The sequence below is a fragment of the Lepidochelys kempii genome, chromosome 1, assembly GCF_965140265.1.
Source record: "Lepidochelys kempii isolate rLepKem1 chromosome 1, rLepKem1.hap2, whole genome shotgun sequence".
Taxonomy (NCBI): domain Eukaryota; kingdom Metazoa; phylum Chordata; order Testudines; family Cheloniidae; genus Lepidochelys; species Lepidochelys kempii.
This window is the reverse complement of record NC_133256.1, coordinates 52,455,362-52,476,842: the sequence shown is the minus strand read 5'-3', so window position 1 is coordinate 52,476,842 and position 21,481 is coordinate 52,455,362. Positions and strand designations below refer to the sequence as shown.

At 43.6% G+C, this 21,481-nt stretch overlaps 1 long non-coding RNA gene across 1 annotated transcript; it reads left to right on the top strand.

Annotated features, from left to right (window-relative positions):
• Positions 1-1,213: 1,213 nt before the first annotated feature.
• LOC140910739 (uncharacterized) lies at positions 1,214-21,075 on the top strand. The gene is made up of 5 exons (XR_012158712.1): positions 1,214-1,776; positions 3,852-3,967; positions 4,306-4,545; positions 20,300-20,370; positions 21,017-21,075. It is a non-coding gene; the product is annotated as an uncharacterized lncRNA (long non-coding RNA).
• The last annotated feature ends 406 nt before the right edge of the window (positions 21,076-21,481 follow it).

Sequence of the window (21,481 nt, the reverse complement as noted above, 5' to 3'; positions counted from 1 at the left end):
TTTGTTTCCATTCACAGATAGGGCAAACTCCTATCTTGTAATGTTCCTCTTTCACCTCCAAGAGGTTTCGATCATTTATAGTTGTTTCTGATGGTTTTCAATTGATAATCTTGGGAGCGAGCAAGGCTAGGCACTTCATTGGCTAACTAGGGTTGCGGTGACAACTTTCCTTTGCCCAAATGGGCATCAGTGAGACACATTATCCCTGGTGAATATTTTTCACTCTAAGTCCATAAAGCATACCTGCAATATAAATACATAATTCCTTAAATATTGCCCATACTTCCACCTCATAATGGTTATGAATCTTGACAAGTTACAAGATTTCTGTAGATACCTTACATGTTACTCTTTATGGATAAATATCCTGTAAGACATGTTTGGTGTAGTGAGTTTTCCAGGTCTGAGCTGAGGGGAGTTTGCAAAGAACAGGAGACTCTTTGCCAAGGGGTTTCAGTGTCGCAGTTTCTGTCTCTGGGCTTACTCATAGCTGCCTCACTCTTGGCATCTGGACGCCTATCTCCCACCTAAGCCCCAGAGCAATTCATGAATTAGGGAAAGACAGGCATTTGGCCACCTAAGTCACATGCAGGGCCCAGTGTGGTAGGTGACCTCTGGCATGCTTACCAGATCGGATGCCATTCAAAATCAAGACAGAGGAGGAGGTGATGGTGCTGTTGCACACTGTATAACTTTTAGCCCAGTGGTTAGAGCACTCACCTGGGATATGGGAGACACAGGTTCAATTTCCCCTTCTACCTAAGGTAGAGAAAGGGGGATCTCCCACCTCTCAGGAGAGTGTTCTAATCACAGAGCTACGGGGTATTCTGCTGTGAGAGATCCCTCAATCCTATTGAAACTGTTCCCCCATGTACATAATGAAAGAGCAGTAGTGTGCCATTCGTGTAAACCAGGGGTCGGCAACCGACGGCACGCGTGCCAAAGACGGCACGCAAGCCGATCTTTAATGGCACGCTGCTGTCTACAGCAGCGTGCCATCAAAAATCCTGCCCAGCCCAGCCCGCTCTTCTCCGCCCCCCACTCTCTCCTTGCAAGGCAGGCAAGCTTCCCCCTCCCCCAGCCTCTTCCCCCAGCACGCAGGGATCCTGCCCCTCCTTCTCTCGCTCCCTGCGACTGATCAGCTGACGGCCCTTGCTACAGAGTGGGAGAGGGAAAAGTGGAGCCGCAGTCTGCTCCCTGCTCCGAGGACCTTGGGAAAGGGGGTGGAATCGGCATATCCGCTCCAGCCCCCTGCCATGAGCCGCTCAGGGCAGGGGTCTGGGAGCACCCCCACAACCCCAGCCCACACCCCCAACCCTCTGCCCTGACCCCTGAACCCTCCTCTCACACATCCAGCCCTCTTCCCTGACTCCTGCACCCCCCACACACCCCAGCCCCGTGCCCTGACCCCTGCACCCCCCACACACATACCCAGCCCCCTGCCCTGACCCCTGCACCCTCCTCACACACCCCTAAACCCCATGCCCTGACTCTTGCACCCCCCCACATACCCACCCCCATCTTGAACACCAAACGGGAGCTCCTGCACACGCACACGCACACACACCCCTCCTACCAAATGGGAGCTGCCCAGGTAAGCGCTCCACACCCAAACCTCCTGCCCCAACCCTGAGCCCCCTCCCTCATTCTAGCTCTTGGCCAGACCCTGCACCCCAACCCCCAGCCTGATCCTTCACCCCCAGCCCTGTGCTCAGCGCACTCCCACCCTCATCTCAGTGCAGAGAGAGCAAGAGAATGGCTAGAACCAGGGAGAAGGTAGGTACCCACTCTATGTGGACAGGGCCGGGACCCCAGACCGGCAGCGGGCTGAGCGGGGCCGGCAGCTGGGACCCTGGCTGGCAGGAACCGGCGGACGGAACCCCAGACTGGCAGCGGGCTGAGCGGCAGCGGGCTGAGCCGCTCAGCCCACTGCTGGTCTGGGGTCCCGGCCGCCGGCCCCGCTCAGCCCGCTGCCAGCTTAGGTGAATGGAACCCCAGGCCGCCAGTGGGCTGAGCAGGCTGGCGGTATAAGATCAGCATTTTAATTTAATTTTAAATGAAGCTTCTTAAACATTTTGAAAACCTTGTTTACATATGACAATAGTTTAGTTATATAATATATAGACTTATAGAGAGAGACCATCTAAAAAAACGTTAAAATGTATTACTGGCATGTAAAACCTTAAAGTGAATAAATGAAGACTCGGCACACCACTTCTGAAAGGTTTCCAACCCCTGGTGTAAACAATGCATGCTTTGCATGTCGCAGGGCCGGCTGTGCCCAGGGGGTGATTCTGTCCACCTCCCGAATGTACATGGATGATGCCATTTTGTATGCAAGTGTAGAATTGCATGCCTAATTTAAAATGTCACAGCACATTGAAAGAATGATTGGAGCAGGGGGACTGCATCCTGGATCTCCCACCTCAGTCATTTTCTCTCTGGCACCAATGATTGTTTCACAGTGGGTAAATACTTAAGTAGTCAAGAATGGGGGAAGGGAGAATATGAATGAATGATTCTGTAGTCCAATAGTTAGGGTACCCACCTGACAGGTGGGAGACCCCCGTTCAAATCCTTTTTCCTCCTCCAGCAGAGAGAGGGAAATTGAATCCAGGTTGAATCTCACATTCCTGGTGAATTGTTAATCCCTGGCTGCCAACTCCTTACTTAGTCTCACAAGAAACCCCTTAGTTACCTAAACGGCCTGACTCCAGGCATCAGGTTCCTATTCGTGGATCACTAAGCAGAGATAGGCATCTTTCTGCTGCCCAGACTTAGGTGCCTATCTCCAAGAGAGGGTCAGGGCTTAGCACACGCACCTCTTGTCAGCATCCCCCATTGGCTGGCTTAGGTGGCTTCCTGCCTAGCATACTGGGTTTTGTGGAGGCACCAATCTCACCTCATTCATTATATGGAGAGCCTAGGTACCTAACTTGACTTTGTGGATTGCAGTGCTGTTCTTGTAATTTTCTAGGTGCCGTGTCACTCAGGGTTGCAACACCGTAGTCCTTTCATGAATCCTACCCTTTGTGCCCATGCTTTGTTGAATTGTGATATGATTGCAGCTGTGCTGGTACAATTTAATCACAGGGGTGCTTATTTCTTTTCTGCTGGGTCATTTACTGTTACCAGCAAATGCAAAAGATCGTCCTTGTATGATCACACGCCATAGTTCAAGAAAGTAGTTTCATCCAGTTATACAGAATGCCTTACCCATTAAGCTTGCCTCTGAGTTGATTCCCCTACTTCCATGATCAGGCCATGTAATGCTATAATTGACTTATTTATACACTGAAATACTGTAGATTGGCTTGTTAATGGAGATGAAATGATCTTGTTTACGAGATGACTCAGAGAATCAGGCAATGTGTACAGACATTACAGGCTCATACAGTAAAACAAAACAGTGTAGAAAGATTTAAATTCAATCCGAGTACATTTTTATTGCAGTCTGAGTATCTTTCTGTTTTTGGAAAACATTAACGTTATTCCAGACCAAGTTGCTTCCTGATTTCTAATACTAACTAATGGGACCCTCTTACAGTTTTTCTACTTCAGGTTCTCAGAAGAGCATTGCTGTATACTCAGGGTGAAATCCTAGCCCTACCACAGTCCATGAGAATTTTGCCAGTGACTTCAGTGGCACCAAAATTTCACTCTCAAGCTAGGGCAATGATGGAGAAACTAGTAGGGGCCCTATTTCTACTGTTGCTCTAATTCAGTTATTCATTAAGTGCTTATGCTGTTAGGACTTTTCCATCAGGACGACATTTTTACTGCAGTTAATTTAGTTTATTGTAATGACTTCATAGTTATATATTGATTTAGTTTTATTTTCTTACTTCAAGAAACAGCAGGAATTGGACTACATAATAAGAATTTAATGTCAGCTTCTGGAAGATTGATTAGGATAGACTGAGTACAAGATGTCAGTTACAGTAACCATCACAGTACTCTAAAAAAGGTTAGTGGGTGTACATTTCCTTTATTCTGTCATTCATTACTCTCCTATTCCCCTTTTTATGTTCTTTGATGGGAAGCCCAGAAAAGGGTTTGTAAAGTCTTCAAATGGTGCTGCAGGAGGACTGTTTTCACTGACAGGGAGGTAAAGTTATGCAGATCAGTAATCTAGCGTTTCTGAAGAGCGTAAAAGAGAGATTTACTGAGACAGGATAGGATAGTGCATGTGTCTGCAATTTGCAGAGAAAATCCTGCATTGTGTTTGCAAAATCTGTTGTTTTCAATTGCTGAAGCATTTGTTTGGCAGCAAAATAAACATGACCTTTTATTTTCTTCATCCAGGGACAGGTCTTTCTAACCTGTTGCAGCAGAAGACATCAGAAGAACTCTTAAGACTGTGTATTTATCAGACTTCAGCTTCTAATTTCTCTGAGTACAATGCCAAGATCCACTCCTCATATGTCTCTTTTCTGTGGATTTCCTAAGGAGTTAGAAGTTTAGGGGGAAAGTTCTGAACTGGGAAACATGTCTGCAAATGAATCACCTCATCTAATGCAATGCTACAGTGCTAAAATGTTTTTGGTAAGTAGAAATTTAATACACTGGCACAGAGAATGTTTTTTAAGCTTCAAAGAGTAACCAACAATTTAAGTTAATAAATAATATCTAAAAACAGTAGATAGTGGTCCTTCAATGTCAGAGAAGGACCTGAGCTATGCATTTTTATATTATATTTTAGTTTAAAACTCAGTCCACATGATTCCTTTGATTTTGTACTTGCTTTCAACTGCAATCTTTCTATAACACGTTTACAGGTTAAGACAACTTTCTGCCACTTTCTGCACACTTTGTTTTGTCAAGGCTTTAAAAATATGTAAAGACTTCTAAATATAGCATGTATTAATCTCAGGTGCACCACTACTAACGTTAGGGTTCATGCCCTGGGTGTCCTGCTGTTGACACAACTGATGTGATTCCTGTGACCATCTCCAGAGCTCGCTGAGTGAACACAGATATTTTGGGAGCTTAGTGATGGACCTGGAGACTCCTCTTCTTTGTGGATCAGGAAGAAAGTGACCTTCCCTGCATGCAGTCAGACTGGATGGTCACATTGGTCACTTCTGGCTTTATAATCCATTAATCTAGTGGTCAGGGCTATGGGCTCAGGGGCCAATGACCAGGAATGAGGCTGGGTTGGAATGTCAGGAGGTCAGAATCGAGAGTCAGGATACCAGGAGGTCAGGATCAGAAGGCAGGAATGGGTAAACACCAGACTAGCAGTCCATGGCAGGGTAAGACCCAGTTTATACAGAAAACTTCCTGTTTCTTCCTCTGGCTTAAATAGGGGCTGTGACCCAATCAGGAATTTTTGGATCTCACCCAATCAGATGTAGGGACAAGTCTTCTGGCCCAGTTGGGGTTCGTGGACCCCAGTCACAGGTGCTGTCTGTGAGCTGCTGGGTGGAGAATTGGAATGTGATGACTCCCATGACACTTATGCACCCAGGTTTGAGACCAGCAGGGCCTGACATCACCCCCTCCCTCCAAGGAGTGCCCTCTGGGCCCTGTGGGTCGAGGCTTATTAGGGTGGTTCTTCTGGAAGGCTTATTGTATTAGAGCCGGTATATGAATGTATTTCTCTGGCTCCCACATATGCTCCTCAGGACCATAGCCTTCCCAGTCAATAAGGTGTAAAAGTTTATCCTGCTGGCATTTAGAAGCCAAGATCTCATGCATGACATATTCCTTGTGGCCTTATACACACACTGTCAGGGGAGACATTTGGGTCCTGTGTGGAAATGAGTTCTTAGTATAGGGTTTCAGGAGGGATATGTGGAATACCGGGTGAATCTTGAGAGATCGGGATAGGTGTAGTTCAATGGTGACCTGATTAACTTGTCCAACTTATGCAAGGGGTCTGTTCACGCAGAGGTGCTCTTTTGAGAGCCATACTTTTTGGACCACTGAATAGGTGGGACCTGGTTGATGATGTTAGTCTGCATGTCACTTGTAGTTAGCTTTGATGAATTTTCTGCACTGAGTTTGAAGTGATGGAGTTAGGAGAGGTCATAGGTAGTTGTGGGTAGAATTCGGGTGGAACCCATAGTTGGCAGAGAAGGTTTTTTTTTTCCCCGTGAATGTGTGATCTACGTTATTGTACACAAATTCCACGTAGGGTGGTAGTGCGGAGCAATCATCTTGATGGTGTTTAATATAACATTGTAGGTATTGCTCTAAAATCTGATTGACCCTTTCCATCTGGCCATTGGACTGAGGATGGTAGGTGGAGGAGTGGTGAGGCTGGACCCTCAGAAAATGTAGGGCCTCACGCCAAACTTGAGCTGTAAATTGTGACTCTGGGTGTCTCTTTGGTAGAAGGTAACCTGGTGTAGGGCACAAAATAGACCACTGTGGTCTTCCACTGTCAAGATCGTCATGAACCTGTTGGACTCAGAGAGCTCCACAATGAACTCCAATGCCATAGTGGCCCAGGGTTGGGATGGAGTGTCTAGAGGTCAGAGTATACTGCAGGATTTGTGGCATGGCATGTTGGATCAAGCCACACCACAGGATGGTATGACGGCCCATATTCAGGGGCTCATTCGAGGCCACCAGAAAAGACAAGGTATCAATTGCTGAGTTTCAAAGCAACCCACGTGTCCTGGCAACTGGAGTCATGTCATAGCTGTAAGGCTGTCACTCTAGCCTGACCTGGAGGAACATAAATGCCATTATTCATGGATGTGACCCCCTCCCACGTATAATGTCATTCCCTTTTGATAGCAGCTAGTTCGCTAGACAGAATTTCCGAGTCAGAGTCAGAACAAATCAGTGCAACTAGGTCCTAGCAAGGAGCAGCATTCAGGCAGTTGTGGGGCTTGAGGATGTGGGCCAGTTCCCAGCTAGGTCCATGTGGTTCAGTATCAAAGCTCTTGGACAAGGCGTCAGCCATGCTGTTTCTGGTTCTGGGGCAACATGTGATAGTGAAGCTGAACTACGAAAAGAATAGAGCCCACCAGAGCTGCCGGTGGTTTAATGTCTTTGCTGTGAGCAGATATTCCAGGTTTCTGTGTTCAGCATATAGTTGGACTAAATAGAATCATAGACTTTAAGGTCAGAAGGCACAATTATGATCGTCTAGTCTGACCTCCTGCACAACGCAGGACATGGAATCTCACCCACCAACTCCTGTAACAAACCCCTAACTTATGTCTGAGCTATTGAAGTCCTCAAATTGTGGTTTAAAGACTTCAAGGTGCAGAGAATCCTCCAGCAAGTGACCCGTGCTCCATGCTGCAGAGGAAGGCGAAAATCCCCAGGGCCTCTGCGAATCTGCCCTGGGGGAAAATTCCTTCCCGACCCCAAATATGGTGATCAGCTAAACACTGAGCATGTGGGCAAGACTCACCAGCCAGACACCCAGGAAAGAATTCTTTGTAGTAACTCAGTACCCACCCCATCTAACATCCCATCACAGGCCATTGGGCAGATCTACCACTAGTAGTCGAAGATCAATTAATTACCAAAATTAGGCTATCCCATTGTTAGCCGACGGCCAAGGATGTTTGGTGAGGTGCCAGCTATGCCCGTTTATACCATCCGTGACTTTAACCGCTAGGACGCACTGTCCCTTCGCGGCGGGCAGCCCGGGCTAGGCTGACGGATGCCCCAAGGTCCTAACCACCCGTGACTTTAACTGCTAGAGCTCAGAGCTCCTTCGCAGCCGGCAGTCAATACTGACTGACAGGTGCCCCAATGGCAGCACTAAGAGCCTCTCCACACCCGTGACTTTAACTGCTAGAGCTCAGAGCTCCTTCGCAGCTGGCAGCCAGGATTGACTGACAGGTGCCCCAAGAGTTTGCCCCGTGGAGGCGGCACAACTCAACGCTAGGCTCTTAGTACTCTCACCTAATGGCCAGGCTTTAGAGCCAAAACGGCTGAGGTTCTTTAATTGTGTTGGCTGCTTTACAGTAAACCAGAGAAAACAAGTCAGGCTTATGCATAAATGGTTACCAAAATTTATTAAGCTAGATTCTAATCATGTGGTTACAAAATTGCTAGTGCCTACTTATTTAAATGTAGAGATGTTACACACACAAACAAGTTACAAAACTGAAGCCACAATCCCAAAGAAAGAAAACAAAGTATAGAGCTCTATTTCAAAATATGTGTACACTAAAGATAGGAGATCAGGTGTGGGTGCTTCTTACCCTCCTTGCATCTCTCGATTCCAGCGGTGCCAATCCAGGATCGGTCACTCAATTCCGCGGAAAGACGAATAAGGGACAAGGCGTAGGGACCCTCTTAGCTGCAGAAGCCTTGGGAGGCTGTCACTTATCTGACCAGCAGATAGATAGTGAAAAGCACTCCAAAAATCATGGTGCTGTAGGTCCCCTACTTATACCTCTGTACTCCTTTATTCTCTTTCTCCTTTCTTATGCCAAATTGAGGCTGGTCTGTCGGGGTGACGCCAGCTTTCGCAAGAGTAGTTTACACTTGCAAAGGAGAGAAACAATAAGTGTCGACTACTGGACATTTCTTTTATCAGGGTAAATATTTTCCCAACTAGGATGTTGGTGTGTGTGCATCACGCTATTTAGTTGGGGCTAAGAGCCATGTCTGTCACAGGGCCTCTGCCTGCTGTGAGCTTAATAGTTGTATCTGTTCCCAGAGGCACATTGTAGCAGCACACCTGTGCTTTCACAGCTTCAAAGGCTGTGCTGGAATATATGTTAAGTGCCCTGTTCCTGCTTCCTCCTGTGTTTCCAGCAATGCTGGTCTGAGGGGGGGGGGGCTGGCTGTCTGGCTACACCCATCATATCATCTCCTCCATAAATTTACCAAGCTTTGTCTTGAAGCCAGATATGTCTTTTGACTCCACTGCTTCCCTTGGTGAGCCCCTTCTTAATAATGTCACCACTCCTCAAAGGCTGTCTTAATGGCTAGGAGCTCCTTACCCAGGATCTCATAGTTCTCTTTGGTGCGGGTAAGCTGCTGCAAATAATAGGCACATGGGTGTAGTATTTGTTTGGGTCCGTGTTGCTGGGAGTATGGCCCTGATTGCCACACTAGAGGCAACGGCTTTTACTAGAAAGGCTCATGTGGCACTAGACAGAAAACAATAATTAGGCTAATCCATTTCCAAAAAGCTGGAAAAGAGGGATAGTTTTGGGGTTAGGCCCTGGACTGGGATTCAGGAGTTCTGGATTAAATTCCTGCGTCTGGCACAGACTTTCCATATGATCCTGGGCAAATCATTTAATCTCACCGGTATAGTGGGAATGACACTTCCTTTCTCCCACTCTTGTCTGGGTAGGCTGGTAAGTTCTTTGCACCATATATCAGTACAGGGCCAAGTACAATGAGGCCTTGGTCTTGGTTGTGGTCTCTGGGCATCAACTTAAAAATTTAAAGCTTCTTGACATGAGAATGTATAAAATTTCCTTTGTTGGGCAATGTATCTTCATTTTTACAGGATCACCTCTCCTTTGTTGTCTGTGTCCCTACTGCCTTAAATTAAGAGACATGAGAGCTATAGATTGGCAGACTACCACCACTGTGTAATTTGCTGGGACACTGTTAAGTAGTTACAGTCCAAAACTTGTTTTGTTAAATTTTATAGACAAAACCTTAAGTGTCAGTGAAAATTCTTGACTTCATGATAAATTAGCTTAAACATTTTTGCCATGAAATAGAAGGTTGAATTATAGTAATGCATTTAAGGAACATTCTCATCCTGTGTAAATTAGGGAATATAATAGTCATGTAAATTACAGTCAAAATGATGTTCTGTGTATTGTAGTAGACATAATGTTTACTTCTGGGGGAATTCTGGGGGAATCACTGCGTGTGCCCAGAATTCATTTTCCCTGCAGATTTCTTTGCTTCCCCACAGAAAAATGGGGAAGCAAAGCAATCGGTGGGGGACGTGCACCCCTTCCCCAGCAGTCCAGGCGTGTCTGTTCGAGTGCTCGCAGCACCTGGGGGAGATGAGTGTGGGGAAATGTCATTTACCACAGGGGAAACAGAGCTGCACATGCAACAAGAGAGGCTCTGTCCCTCTTGCTCGCGATTATGGCGCACCGGATGTGGAGCGGTAGAGCTTCAGTGTTTGGAGGTAAGCATGAGGCAGGCTCTGTCCCTGCAAGCAGAGCAGAAAACGTAGCAGCCTGCCTGCTTAATTGTTCCTATTGTTGTAAGCTGATTGTTCCCATTCTTAGTGAATTCCCCCAGGAGCATTAAAAGGTCTAAAAGTTGTAGGGCTCCTTTACATTGCCAGAGTGGTGTAAAGGAGCCTTATTGTAAAGTACAGTAAGGGAATCCTCAGCTAGGATGATCTATGTGCTTTCTTGTGTTTTTCCTGTGCCAGAGAGGCACAATGGGGTTAGATTACAGCTCAGGATTTATTTTACTTACCCATTAAAAAAAAGAATTTGAGGGCAAATAAAATGTTTATCGAGCAGTCAATTAAATGTCAGGACAGTCAGAACAAAGCACTTCCAAAAGTAGCCAGTCAGGATTATAACTGGAATGCAGGGTATTGGTTAGCAAGTATTTGTAACTTTCAGAGTAACAGCCGTGTTAGTCTGTATTTGCAAAAAGAAAAGGAGTACTTGTGGCATCTTATAGATTAACCAATTTATTTGAGCATAAGCTTTCGTGAGGTACAGCTCACTTCATCGGATGCACTGAGCTGTAGCTCACGAAAGCTTATGCTCAAATAAGTTGGTTAGTCTCTAAGGTGCCACAAGTACTCCTTTTCTGTTTGTAACTTAACTTTCATGTGTTTAAGAAATGATGAATAGTTATTGTGATTTTTTTTGTATTGTTGTTTAAATAAATTACCAAAATAATTGAAACTGGCGTGCTTTATTTGAGAAAATATGCAGATATGTGATGTTCCCCTGGTGTTATCTGGACCGGTGATCTGCTAGGTCACTCTAATCCTCGACTCTGGGAGACAGCCTTACCCTGCTCTGCTGTGAGAACCTCCAGTCCTGGGCTGTTGACGCACAGCCTTTGGCATGTAAGCTGCTCCCAGTTACGGGAGTGAGCACTTTTGGCCAGCCACTGCTTGAATTGTGCAACCGAATTACACTAGCCAATATTTCCGGTCCTAGACAGAACCCCAGGAACCTCCATCTTGCAGTGTCCAGTTATGCCCACTGGACGCTGCAAGCTTATAGGAGTTCATCAGTTTTGCAGTATTTCCATTTTTGGGCCCAGATTTTTCATTTTTTTTGGTGCAGAATTTCCTGAGGCGTAAATGTTATATTGATCTTACCTGTGCACTGTTCATTTTTCTTTCTTGATTGAATAGAATTAATTGCTGCTGTTCTTTATGCTCTGAATTATCGTGATACAAAGGAACAACACTGTGTATGTGCAACACTTCTATTCATACCCATAAATCATGTCATTTGTAGGAGAAGGAGTAGTAAGACATATCTTAGAATTTTACACGTTAATGTATACTATAGTTCATTTGAAGCATTTATAAAACAAAAATTATGACCTAGAGGATATATTTTTAGCTGAGTGAAGAGATTTGTTATTTTTTCTTAATTATACAGGTAGTTTATGTACACTCCAATATGTGTATATATGTTGTTAAAATATCTGCTTGTCTCAATAGAATGTTTGCTGTAACTAAGGAAAGCAAAAAAGAGTCACAGAAGATTCTTGAACTCATTAATAAAATTGGGATGATTAACCAGAGGGCAGTAGGAAGGCGAAGAGAAGATGCAATCTGAAGAGCTAGATAGAAATTGTGTATGGTAGGGCAGTTTTCTACTTTTGTTAAATGGTTCTCTAAACTATCAGGGTTTAGACACTTGTGATTTTTATAACAGAATAGATATTGCCCAGAGGTTACTTAGGAAAATTCTTCTTAATCTCATAAACCATATGTTAGCATTACATATATAAACAGAATCTTCAAGACAGTACTACTGCATGAGACTAGAGGAAGGAATCCTGGTCCCAGTGAAGTCAATGGAAGTTTTGCAGTTGACTGCAGTAGAGCCAGGATTTCACCCTTGGTATTTAGGAGGCTGTAAAATTTGGAACATTCTCTAACTATGAAGCAACATTCGAGAATATTTCTTTGAAGCTTGGTCTGAAGTTCTTCAGAGAAAGGTGTATATGCAGCATGGTTAAAAAGACAGAATTGTCTCACCAAAAAGATATTGTTCATCCTCAATTTTCTCCTTGAACTGTAGATCTGATTAACAAATGGGATGTAATTTTCATTTTTGGACAAAGAGGAAATGAATAAGTCCTGAAAAAGCAAGGTACCAGATAACAGAGACTATGCAATGTCATTTAAAGACATTGGGCTACGTTACCTTGTTTCGCATAACTACAATAATTTAGGTGGAACTGCAAGTCTGACTCAACAAATTCTGCGCACAAACTTTTTCACAGCAGACTAACTCAGCCCTGGCAATCCAGGGGAGAAATTGAGCCGTGAATGGGGAGGTGGGTATGGAGGCAGCAGGACCAGGGCACTAGGGAACGCAGCGGGGGCCAGATGTGATGGTAGGGATGATGAGCTTGGGGAACGGAGGCCAAAGCCCTGTGGCTGGAGCCTGCCACCTGCCACTTCAGGGCTGAAGCCTGACCCCACTGCCTCTGGGAAGGGGGAGAACTCACTGGCTGCCTACTCCTCCAGCTGTTGTGTCTCCAGAGAGGGGCCATTGCTTTGCCCCGCCCCCACCAATAACCGCCCAGAAGGCTGTGGCCGCAAGGAAAGCCGCTGGTGGCCGCATGTAGCCACCGTGGCTGCATTTGAGAAACGCTGCTCTAGATGCCCCAATTTGTAGATTTACAATACGGTTTTCCTGTTTTATATGTCACCTGTCACCTTTTTCAATCAATCCATGGAAACACAAACTGTCTACATGAGGGAAAGAGTGAAACTGCTATACTCAATATTGCCAGATACACAAAGTAAACAAAATGGAGAAAAACTGAGAATTTCTGTTCTGTGATTATGTTCATTTTATAGTAATCTCTGGCGTTGCTTGTAAAAAGAATCAGACAGAGATGTGATCTTTAAGTTAACGTTGTTCCTATCAATGCATTCTCATTGTAGCTACGTTGCTCACAGCTACTGCACCCCTAACAAGATAGAGAGGGTGAGGCTCAAGCAAGAGAAGCTGCATTCACAGTTACTGAAGTGCATACATGTGTTCTTCAGGGCAACACATTCACCTGTACTTTGCCACAGCCTTAATCTCATTGAAATGACTGCAGGGCGGTTGGGGCAGGCAGGGGGGGGGGGGCCCAGAGTGAGAGCAGCTGGCTTCAGTAGTGTTACTGAGCATGCTTAGTATAAGCCAGGCACCATATCTGGGGAGGCACGTGATCCTGCATGTCTGTCCCTCTGCATCTCCTCTGCACTGGGGGATGGAAGGAAGGAGGACGAGAAGCATAAGGAGCTGAAGCATTTCTACCACTGAGAATAGTCGTTTTCCTCAGCATGTTTGCATAGATTTGTTAGGCAGATGTCGCTTGAATCCCTCCCATCCTACCAGGATAATGAATAGGTGAACTGAGTAAGGGTTTATGCGATTGGGCCCTTTTATTTTATCTCCAATTAAGAGTATTTTAAATCTGATTTAGTTGTAAAAAAAGGAAAAAGAGGGAGCACAATCTCTCCTGAAGCTGTTTGGTACTGGGGGTGGGATTTGTACACTTTGCAGATTAATCCTCATGGTGTGTTGTCCCCATTGTATGGACCAGACCAGAAGCTCAAAATAAATTTGCATTCGAACAGCCCTTATGCAATCAGAAATGCATGAATGGAATTTTAGAGGATTAAACAGTATGTGTTAATGTAATGAGAACAGCATTAAGCAGTTTTGTTTTTTTTTTAAAAATAGGCATCTATGTCACCTCTCAAACATTACTTCACCATACTCTAGTGGAGACACTGACCGTGAGATCACACACAACACTCGTATACCATGCAGCAGGTGCAGTGAAATCACTCCTAATCTTCAGCACTTCAGTACAGGTCAGATGTGATATCTCTACTGCCTCAGGATAATGAAGAGCCTCAAGCCAGACAGTAATACCAGCCGACAAATGTAAGAATATTGATAGTAACCCAATGAAGAGTATGAGAGAGTTACAGCTACTTTTCTTCCTATAGCCTATAATGAGGGTTGATAGAAAGGAGTGAGAGAGAGGTGCAGGAGGGGGAAATTCATTTAGTTAATTTTCAAGCTAGCAAACATTTGATAGAAGGAGGGAAAGATAGGCTAAATATAGACTTCACTAAGTTGGGAGAGATGCTTCCCTAGATATTTTTTAGTTTTGAGTCACATATGGTAGTAAATTCAGTTTTAAAAAAAATCAAATTACTGTGCTTCGTAAGCTGTGCTGTTCAGATTTGCAAATTGTTGGGGGTTTTTTGTGGTGGGAGGGGAACTAATTTTTGAAGCCTGCTTTTGGCAACAGTTCAGTTTTGCAATGCATATTCAATAGCCATATCTTTAGCTATGCCTATGCTTGTTACAATGTTCTCCCCCACCCCACCCCTTTTAATGCTTGGTTGATCAAAGCAGGAAATAAATTGTAAATCTGGTTCCCAAGTGAGATCAAAGCATACAGTAACGGTATAGCTCTGTCCTGTCTTCTAATATGTCTGGATTCATTGTCTAACAGGGAGGGTGAGATGCCTCTACTGGAGTACAGTGGAAAAGCCGGATTTCTTTTTTGTATGGTATACCCAATTAAAATGGTTGTGAACACATTTGCAAGAACTCCAAGAATTCCTCTAAGTTACAATATAGGCAACCACATATACACACTTCTCAACCATATAGAAAGTAAGGCATACACCAGACAAAGCCCCCATGACTTTGTTGCGATGTCCTGATTATAAGAATTACATTCATCCAGTCAGGAAACAGAAAGGGCATCATGTGTCTTATGTGGCCAACTAACTAATGTAACTTGAATTTAGAGTATAAAATATTAAATACTGGTTATACCCTGCACACACTTGATCCATAAGATTAAATAAGTTTTCAAAATAAATCTGAGTTAAATCAAATAATGAACAAATGAGAGGGACATCACAATCTGCATGCAGACATTCTGTGAACTGAAAAGTCTAAAATTTTTGAGTAAATTATTTGCTCACTATTATCATCGACCATTACATGTACATTTTCAAGTTGATTCCAAGTATCTCCATCAGTAATATGTTTTGTACTGTTTTCTTCAAGAATATTAGCATTGTGTTGTACGGAAGTGTAGAACTTACATATTTCAGTAAAAGAACCTTTCACTATAACAGAAAAGTACTGAAATACAATAGACTGAGTAGGGCTGAAATGTAAGATCTCTAATGGACTTCGCTAAATGTAAGAATCTGATTCTTCATTCCGGTAGAACAGTTATGTCAATGTGACTTCAGTGGAGCAGAGAGTCAGACCCTAGGGCTTTGTCTACACTAGCATTTCTGTCAGTCAAACTTGTCAGTCAGGGGTGTGAAAAAAAACACACCCCTGTCTGAAGTGCTGGTGTGGACATCGCCGTGTTGGCAGGAGATGCTTTCCCACCAACATAACTACCACTGCTCATTGGGGGGGCTTTAATCATGTTGGTGGGAGAACACTTTCCTTCCAGCATAGAGCGGCTACACAGGAGACCTTACAGCAGTGCAGCTGCAGCAGGACAGCTGTGCTGTTGTAAGGTCTATAGTGTAGACAAAGCTTACATCTCCATATATTTTAATGAGGTCATATTTTCAAAAGGGCCTAAATCACCAGGGTGCTTTTGAAAACTGTCCCCCACTATCCCATTATTCCTATGAGTTTTTAAACTAAGAATATATTAATAGACTAGATGATATTTAAGAGTTGCTTTAAAGACTTTTGTGAGGGGTGTGGGATAGAGACAGCTGTGTATTCTAAACAGCATGACAGCTGAGAATTGTTCCCTGAGACAGAGCAGTGGACAGGGTTGTTAAAAATTGTCTTCCCCTTTTAAATAATAACATTCTTATTTTAAAAATACAAAAGTATAATTAGACAGGCCAAAAAAGAATTAAAAAAGCAACTAGCCAAAGACTCAAAAAGTAATAGCAAATTAATTTTTAAATACATCAGAGGCAGGAAGCCTGCTAAACAATCAACCAGGCCACTGCACAACCTATGTGCTAAAGGGGCACTCAAGAAAGATAAGGCCATTGCGGAGAAACATGATTTTTCTGCAACAGTCTTCACAACAGAGGATGTGACAGAGATTCCCACACCTGAGCCATTCTTTTTAGGTGACAAAATCTGAGGAACTGTCCCACATTGAGGAACAAATTGGTAAATTATACATTAATAAGTCACCAGGACCAGATGGTATTCACCCAAGAGTTCTGAAGGAACTCAAATATGAAATTGCAGAACTACTAACTGTAGTATGTAACTTATTATATAAATCAGCTTTTGTACCAGATGACTGGAGGATAGCTAATGTGACGCCAATTTTTAAAAAAGGCTCCATAGGCAATCCTGACAATTATAGGCCGATAAGCCTAACTTCAGTCAGTCCTAGGCAAATTGGTTGAAACGGTCCTAAAGAACAGAATGATCAGACACACAGATGAACGCGATTTGTTGGGGAAGAGTCAACATGGCTTTTGTAAAGGGAAATCATGCCTCACCAATCGATTAGAATTCTTTGAGGGAGGTCAGACATGTGGACAAGGGTGATCTAGTGCATATAGTGTACTAAGACTTTTAGAAAGCCTTTGACAAGGTCCCTCACCAAAGGCTCTAAAGCAAAGTAAGCTGCCATGGAATAAGAGGGAAAGTCCTCTCATGGATCAGTAACTGGTTAAAAAATAGGAAACAAAGGATAGGAATAAATGGTCAGTTTTCAGACTGGAGAGAGGTAAATAATGGTGTCACCCAGAGGTCTGTACTGGAACCAGTGCTGTTCAACATATTTATACATGATCTGGAAAAGGGTAAACAGTGGGGTGACAAAATTTGCAGATGATACAAAAGGATTCAAGATAGTTAAGTTCAAAGCAGACTGCAAAGAGTTACAAAGAGATCTCACAAAATGTGACTGGGCAACAAAATGGCAGATGAAATTCGATGTTGATAAATGCAAAGTAATTCACATTGGAAAACATAATCCCAGCTATAATTACAAAATTATGAGCTCTAAATTAGCTGTTACCGATCAAGAAAGAGATCTTGGAATCACTGTGGATAGTTCTCTGAATACATCCACTCAGCGTGCAGTGGCAGTCAAAAAGCTAACAGAATGTCAGGAACCATTAGGAAAGGGATAGCTAATGTGACAGATTTCAGAGTAACAGCCGTGTTAGTCTGTATTCACAAAAAGAAAAGGAGTACTTGTGGCACCTTAGAGACTAACCAATGTATTTGAGCATAAGTTTTCATGAGCTACAGCTCACTTCATCGTGACAGAGAATGTCATAATGCCTCTGTATAAATCCATGATAGATGCCCAAATCTTGAATATTGCTTGCAGATTGGTTGTCCTAGTTCAAAAACGATATATTGCAATGGGAAAGGTACAGAGAAGGGCAACAAAAATGATTAGGGGTATGGAACAGCTTCCATATGAGGGGAGATTAATAAGACTGGGACTTTTCAGTTTGGAAAAGAGATGACTAATGGGAGATATGATAGAGGCCTATACAATCATGACTGGTGTGGTGGAAGTGAATAAGGAAGTGTTATTTACTCCTTCAAATAACACAAGAACCAGGGGATTACCTAATGAAATTAATAGCAAACACACAAAAGGAAGTACTTCTTCACACAAAGCACAGTCAACTTGTGGAACTCATTGCCAGGGGAAGTTGTGAAGGTCAAAACTATAACAGGGTTCAAAAAAGAACTAGATAAGTTCATGGAGGCTAGGTCCATCTATGGCTATTAGACAAGAAGGGCAAGGATGCAACCCCATGCTCTGAGTGTCCCTAGCCTCTGTTTGCCAGAAGCTGGGAGTGGATGACAGGGGATGGATCACTTCATGATTGCCTGTTCTGTTCATTCCCTCTGAAGCACCTGGCATTGGCCATTGTCAGAAGACAGGATACTGGGCCAGATGAACCATTGCGCTGACTCAGTATAGCCATTCTTATATTCTTAATTTTTTAGTAATTAATAATTTAGTACATTATCTTGCCATTCAGAAGACCCAATCAGGACCAGAGCCTCATTCTGCTAGACACTGTATGAAAACATACAAAGACCTGGGGCCAAGTTTGTAAAGATATTTGGGCACCTGAGATGGTGTTTCCTCTCCATTCATAACATCTCCTGCTGGTCACTCTGGGGATTAGCTCAGTCTCTCAGCTGTCTCTCTACCCATCTTCTTAATGTATGTGGCCTCTCTTGCTCTTGCCACTTCTGGTCCATGGCTTGGCCCTCCAGCCAGGTCACTAAGTCCCTCCTCTTCAGGGGATATCAGTCTTTCCATACCAGCTGTCACCTCCAGCATCCTAACCCACTACCCAGTGGCTGGTAAGGGAACCTAGGCCCACCCTCTACACTAGGTTCCAGCCCAGGGACCCTATAACACACAGCGAAGGCCTGCACTGCCTTTGACCTTGCTGCTGTTTCCCTGGGATTTTTCCTTTCCTACCTACCTGACTCCCCTCCTTTCTGGGTTCACCAGCTTTTCCACTCCCTCCTCTCAGGGAGTCTGTACAACCTGCCTTCCTACAATCTCAGACACACCTCCTACTTTCCAGGGATTGCCTGCTCTTTCCTAGCAGCCATCCCTTACCCTGTAGCCAAATATCTGACTTTCTACAGGCCAAACCTGTTCTGGCCCAGGTGAGTCTGGTCCTCTTCAATTAACTTCCTGGCTTGCAGCCTAATTAGTAGCTTGGGGCCATCTGGCCCCACCCAGCTCTTGCTGGGCCAGTGTGGGGTGCACACAGTGGTGAGCTGGAGCCGGTTTGCGTGAACTGGTTGTTGAATTTTGAAGCCAGTTTAGAACCGGTTGTTAAAGGGGTGGGCAAACTCTGGCCCGTGGGCCACATGCGGCCCGCAGGACCATCCTGTCTGTCCCACCTGAGCTCTCGGCTGGGGAGGCTCCCCTGTGAATTTTTACTCACCAGGCGGCACTACGAGCCTTCATCGGCACTTTGGCAGCGGGTTCTTCAGTGCCGCCGAAGACCCGGAGCGACTGAAGGACGTGCTGCCGAAGCGCTGCTGAAGACCTGGAGCAACTGAAGGAACCGGTTCTTCAGCTTCTGGCAGCTCATCACTGGGTGCATACTCCCTCATCATGTCTAAGGATGTGAATGGGTGGCTAGGCACTTTTGAAAATCCTGGTAGGCACCTATCTTCATCTTTTAGGCACCTACATACCTTTAAAAATCTGGTTCTTTGTCCTTGCTTCAAAACATTTATTATTTAATGTTGAGTATATATTTTAAAGGGAAGGGTAGACTGTGCTTATTTTGGAAAATGTGCAACATTTTGGAAGAGAGATTGAACATCCTGTGCAGCAATTTACTATGTTCCTGTGCTTATGGACTATGTGCATTTGTTTTGATCTCACCACATGCCTCTGCTTACTAATATAACAGCTTGTTCATGAAACACATTACAGTGTAAATGCTAATGTTCTGAAGGAGAAATGATTTAGATGGAAAACTTTACACTATTGTATGTTACTCTAAATTATTTCATTTCCTCTACAGAGGGGCCAAACTCCATTTCTAATTTGAATTTACCCTTTCATTTTTGTGTCTGATTAGATGAGTGATCAGAAAAATTTCATTTTTTTCCTTCCATTCTCGTTCTGTTTTCTGTGCAGTTGAAATATGATTCTACAGCTAGAGAGATTTGGTAACTGCTCCTCGTAATTGTGACCTAAAGCAAATCTAGAGCCAAACATGGCATAGCTAACAGTACCATCCTGTTCACTGAGGAGTAGATTGTGCATCCTTTCCTTAAGCTGGTAGTGGGGTTTCCAACATTAGTAAGTGCTCACTGAGGAGAGTAAGGGCTGTACAAGCTAGCTCCAAACTAAGTAGCAGTTTATAGTATTGTTATTCAGAAAGTTCCTTGGCCATTTTGACATTGGAAAGGAGTATATAAAGTGGATATAGCCTAGTTAAACATTTGTAAGTGTTATGTATTCATAGGCATTAAAATTACTCCCTCTTGTGCTTGTGCCTGATCTTATTCCATTCATTGTGAGTTTCCCCTGGAGACAACACCCTGATGTACAATGAATGGACACTAAATCCTTCGGCCAGTTTTCACATCTTGTTCAGAGTAATTCAGTTCATAACCTATATGCCAACTTTTTTTCCCTTCCATATTAGGAGCCGAGATTAAATGTCCAGAGAGAATGAAATTCCCCAGTTCTACTTGGGATTCCCAAACATGCCTACATGTAAGTGGACAGGGCTGTGTGTTTAACTACTATAAAATTTATCCAATGATATTACTCCAACTACAGGGCAAAAACATGTATTTCTTCTTGTAAGCAAGGATCTTTAGCTGGAAATTTTGGGAAAGGGATTAATTTTATGTGGACATGATTTTAATTCTAACCTTTTTGGATTAAACCAAAACATATGAATCACCCTGAGGATATTTTTAGTACATTTTAATCAAACATAGTATGTGCCTTTTGATATGAATTTTAATGAAACATGCTGTATTATGGATTCTTCACATCACTACAAACTGTTTTCTGCATGGTAACTTCTCTGATAGCCAGAAGAGCTGACCATCTATATAAACCATGCCACTAGCAAAGGAAAACATTGGGTCAGGGGATATAACAAAGAAATATTTACCTACTGAATTAAGTGTAGACTACACATAACAAAGGGGGTGGGGGAGGGAAGCAGATTTGTGCTAATTGGACCTAATTCCTTCCAACCACTCATTTCCCAAAGCAAGCCTCATCTACAATGCAGTGCCACAGTCCATTGTAGTGAATATTCATTTAAATATACAGACTAGTTAAATCAACTATCTGCATAACAAGATTGTGGCTTTAGTCTGACTGTTCTAGTATGTTCTGTTTACAGATAGTTCAACTGGAAAAGCAATTGATTACATGCATCTTGTCTGATAAAATGAGACTTTGGCAACCTGAACTTTGGGTCTTGCGTAGCTGTATATATCGGTTATGAACAGACACAACCAAAACAAAGTGCAGGACAATGGCTCAAGGGTGGGGAAAAGGATATAGCATAATGATGCAAAATTTTAAAAAGTTGAATGCCTTAAGATGCAATTTGGCTTTTTTTTTTTTACTCGACTTGAGTGGTAAAGATTTAACAAGAGGAACTGGATTTCCATTCTGTCATCTCAGACATCCAGTTGTATCCTCCCCCTCAACTAGAGGCTGGCTTCACTGGCAGATATCCTGAGGACTCACTGAGCTTGGCAGGATAGTGATGCAATTTTTGAATTGTTAGAGAACAGTACCATGTGGGTTAGGCACACATATGGTTTCCTTCAAATCATGCATTTCTCACAAATAGAAGACT